The sequence below is a fragment of the Salvelinus sp. IW2-2015 genome, linkage group LG26 (genome assembly GCF_002910315.2).
Source record: "Salvelinus sp. IW2-2015 linkage group LG26, ASM291031v2, whole genome shotgun sequence".
NCBI classification, from domain to species: Eukaryota; Metazoa; Chordata; class Actinopteri; order Salmoniformes; family Salmonidae; genus Salvelinus; species Salvelinus sp. IW2-2015.
Window position 1 is genome coordinate 46,463,401 of NC_036866.1, and position 4,668 is coordinate 46,468,068.

General features: G+C 44.4%; 1 pseudogene; it reads right to left on the reverse strand.

Annotated features, from left to right (window-relative positions):
• Positions 1–1,238: 1,238 nt before the first annotated feature.
• On the reverse strand, positions 1,239–4,268 carry LOC111952245 (calcium-independent phospholipase A2-gamma-like; annotated as a pseudogene).
• Between the last annotated feature and the right edge of the window lie 400 nt (positions 4,269–4,668).

A 4,668-nucleotide genomic window follows, 5' to 3' on the forward strand; every position in this document is an offset into this window, starting at 1 on the left:
ATGTGTATATATTGAAGCAACATCTCAAGACATCACTCAGGAAGCTAAAGCTTGGTCACAAATGGCTCTTCCAAATGGACAATGACCCCATGCATACTTCCAAAGTTGTGACAAAATGGCTTAAGGACTACAAAGTCACAAAACAGATGGCATCATGAGAAGGAATATTATGTGGATATATTGAAGCAACATCTCAAGACATCAGTCAGGAAGTTACAGTTTGGTCAATAACCCCTTGCATACTTTCAAAGTTGTGGAAAATGGCTTAAGGACAACAAAGTCAAGGTATTGGAGTAACCATCACAAAGCCCTGACCTCAGTCCTATAGAAAATGTGTGGGCAAAACTGAAAAAGCGTGTGTGAGCAAGGAGGCCTACAAACCTGACTCAGTTACACCAGCTCTGTCAGGAGGAATGAGCCAAAATTCACCCAACTTATTGTGGGAAGCTTGTGGAAGGCTACCCGAAACGTTTGACCCAAGTTAAACAATTGAAAGGCAATGCTACCAAATACTAATTGAGTGTATGTAAACGTCTGACCCACTGGGAATGTGATGAAATAAATAAATGCTGAAATACATAATTCTCTCTACTATTATTCTGACATTTCACATTCTTAAAATAAAGTGGTGATCCTAACTGACCTAAGACAGGGAATTTTTACTAGGATTAAATGTCAGGAATTGGGAAAAACTGAGTTTAAATGTATTTGGCTAAGGTGTATGTAAACTTCCGACTTCAACTGTATGTACCAATATCACCGCCAACAATGAAACGATCAAATCAAGGATCACTAGCTGCATTGGTGTTAAAACGTGCAAGATACAGAAATGTCAAGTGACCCGCCATTATAATAACTCAAGTGATTTTTGAGTCAATTTCATTCTTTCTCTGAGCCGTTCGTTCAAGTAAAACCTTGATACCAACCATTAGACATGACAAGCTAGTGATTTTCAATGTTTGTTTACATTACATTCTTGTTGTGTAAAATGTCTGTTTACGGGCCTGTTGAAATTGAGTTATTGATCGGTGGTAGATTGGGTTCAAGTAGAAAGTTAAACCCATTTCAATCAAAAAAAACATCCCAGTTATTTTTTCTATGAAAATAGAAATAAATACAGCGTGAGGATATACTGGCTGTCGTAGCCTCATAGAGGTGCGTGCTTCAGTGTATAGGTGAGTACAGTTTTAGGTGAAGGTAGTGTTATGTTTGGTGGTCAAGCATCACCCCAGACCCACCTACAGCTTGCAGTTGAAGATGGGCACACCATCGTACATGTCATGTTTGAGCTTAGCTCACGTTTCCAGCTTTTGGACGGGGCTCTTGTCCCTGGTGAGTATCCTGGCAGATTTCTGCAGCTTCTCCAGTTTCCTGTCCAGGTAGTGGAGGCCCTTGGCCTGCAGCATTTCAGTTTCTCACCACGGCTCTCGTCCAGGGTGATGTTCTCGTTCATATAGGGGTTGAAGCGCAAGCACGAGTCGGGAGAAAGGAGGGCGTCCAGCATGACGTGGACCTCTGGGAGAGAGCGATGGAGTGAGGCGAAGTATAATCAAGTTATTGGTGCATCTAGTTAAGTATTAGTTATTGTAAGTGGAAAAATGAGTCGTGGGAGAGAACGGCATGTTGGACCACTGGAGACAATAGAGGAGGGGGGGGGGGGGGGGGGGGTTAGAGTGAGGGCACACGTATGTATGTGGATGTGTATTTACAGGCACACAAACACACACATGGATGCACATACAAACACACCACATTGGACATTGGTTGAAAATACAGTATAAACATTCAACCCCATAACAAATAACCCCAATAGTCACGTGTAAACAGTCTGAAGTCAAAAGAGCTGGAGAGAGTCACGAGATCAAGCTAGACAAACCCATTCTGTCAGCAACATTGACAGGATCGCGTGATTTCAGACGGGCTAACATTTAGCGGCAAGGATCTGGGAGCTCTAACAGTGTCAGAAGCAGGGTTATTCAGGGTGCAGACGCCTGAGGAGACGTTGTTTCTCAATGGGTGTGTGTGTGTGTGTGTGTGTGTGTGTGTGTGTGTGTGTGTGTGTGTGTGTGTGTGTGTGTTGGTGTGTGTGGTGTTGTGTGTGTGTGTTGTGTGTGTGTGTGTGGGTGTGTGTGTGTGTGTGTGTGTGTGTGTGTGTGGTGGTGTGTGTGTGGTGTGTGTGTGCGTGTTAGGGGAGGTGTTTCTCAGAGTATATTCAGTCATGGATGTGTTAAATGGCGTGGTCTTTAGCGGAGAAACAGCACGACACACACACACATAGTCATAATAGGCCTAGATGTGCCTGAAGGAGCTGGTCCAATAAGTAACAGCAGCTGTTTGTGTCAATGTTCCAGAGAAATGTGAGAGAGGTTGAGGTGAATCTTAGTTCAGGAGCTAAGACACGGGTTCCATTATAGCTACTACACGTCTGGGGGCTGTTTTATCACTACATCTAACGGTTCTACTACTTTTCTCAATAAGATCGGAAACAAAGGAAGTCGGTGGTTGCAGTTTAAACAAGCCTGACGGAGGGCCACAGCCCAGCAAATACTTCAACAGCTGTTTGTGTCACCTTTAAGTTCCACAGAGAAGTGAATGAGGTGAGCCTTCGATCAGGGGCTGAAACGTGTTGGGTTATAGTATGTAATAACTGCATGATTGATTTGAGTCTGTTCCACACACTTTTAAGTAACATATCTAGATGCTGTGTATTCAGGGTTCAACACAATGGGGAAGGGGATACCGAGTAAGTTGTACAACTGAATGCCTTCAAATGAAATGTGTCTTCTGCAGAGAGGTGCGGGGGGGGGGGGTGCCTTAATCAACATCCACATCTTCAGCGCCGGAAACAGGGGTGTAAGTGCCTTGCTCAGGGGCAGAACAACAGATTCTTAACTTGTCCGCTCGGGGATTCGAACCAGCAACCTTTTGGTTACTGGCCCAAGACTAGTCTACCTGCCTAGTGGTTAGCTGCTCGGTATAATATAATTATGACCACAAGCTCGCTAAGACGACAGAAGAGGGAGTGTTTTTTTAGTGTTTCGTTTTTCAGTGACCTCATTACAATACACACTCCACCCTAGCGATACGTGATCAATTCCAGCATGCACATTATGGCGTGCTCCTACTGCACGGCAAACAACATTTATTATTTCACAATTTACATTTTAGATTAGGTCTGCTGTGCCGCTGCTGTGCTACTGCTGCTGCTCTCCGCATGGTGCTCCTGTAGTTTGGATTCATCTCTTCTCCCCTCCTCCCGCCCCTCTCTAATCAGACAGGTTATTTATACCCACCAGATTAACACACTTAAAACCCAGATTTCCTATTTTCCTTCTCAAAAACGCTGCCCCCACCACAGCACTCGCTGCGACCTCCTCGTCCGCTCTCAACGTGTCAGATGGTGTGGCTTTCGGTCTGTGTTGACGTGCACGCAGACAAGGGAGGTTTCGAGTGTTTGTTTACTGTGTCGTGCAGCCGGTTGGTTTACAGCGACTGCCAAGTAGATCCGAAGACATCCAGGGGCTGTGTTTATGCATGTTTCACTCTAATCGCCGACTTCGTTCCATCCTGGAGCAAATGTGGTGAGAATCAAAGTGATCATTAGACCATATTTACACTGGGGGTGTGTTGCTGAGGTGATGTCAAAATGTCAGTATTCGTGGAAACCGGCCACTAGGGACAACAGTGAGCATTTTTACCTTCAAGTAGGTTTCGGGGATGGCGTTGTGGATGGGGATGGCGGATGGGCGTAAGCATCTGGTTGGAAAGGTTGCATGTTTGAATCCAGCGATAGAACGTCTTTTAAATATTTCTGTTTTAAGCCTATCCTTAACCCTTGCCTTAACTATTCTGAGTTAATGCCTGACCTGAAGAATTCGTAGTTAATGCCTAAACTTAACCCCTAACCTTAAAATGCCGAGTTAATGCCTAAACTGAACCTTAAACACTTTGAAATTTGTCATTTGGAACAACTTTGAAATTTGACGTTTGAGAAACAGTCTAATTCTGAAATTATGTGGCTGCTCTCAGAAATCTAACATGCTTTTTAGTTCAGGACTAGGCTTAATCTGTGTCTAGGAAACTGGACCAAAAAGTACAATGGCCCAGACAGGTGTCAAGTTACCCTCTGTGTCTGTGGCAGAGGTGATGACATTGGGGAGCTTGGTCTTGAGGCTGGTGTTGTTCTTGCCGGCCGTCTCCACGCGACCCCGTACCCAGGGATACCACACACTGCACAGGCGTGTTGGGCCACAGGCACTTACATTCATGGCTAGCTAACGCTGTGGGGTTGTTGATATGAGAGAGAGAGAGAGAGAGAGAGAGAGAGAGAGAGAGAGAGAGAGAGAGAGAGATTCGACATACCAATTAGGATCTGGCTAAAAATACCTGAAATAGTTATAGAACTCATTGCCCTTTATGGTTGTGAGGTCTGTGGTCTGCTCACCAACCAAGAATTCACAAAATGTGATAAATACCAAATTGATACTTCATGCAGAATTCTGCAAAAATATCCTCTGTGTATGACGCAGAACACCAAACAATGCATGCAGAGCAGAATTAGGCCGATACCCACTAATTATCCAAATCCAGAAAAGAGCGGTTAGATTCTACAATCATCTAAAAGGAAGCGATTCCCAAACTTTCCATAACAAAGCCATCACCTACAGA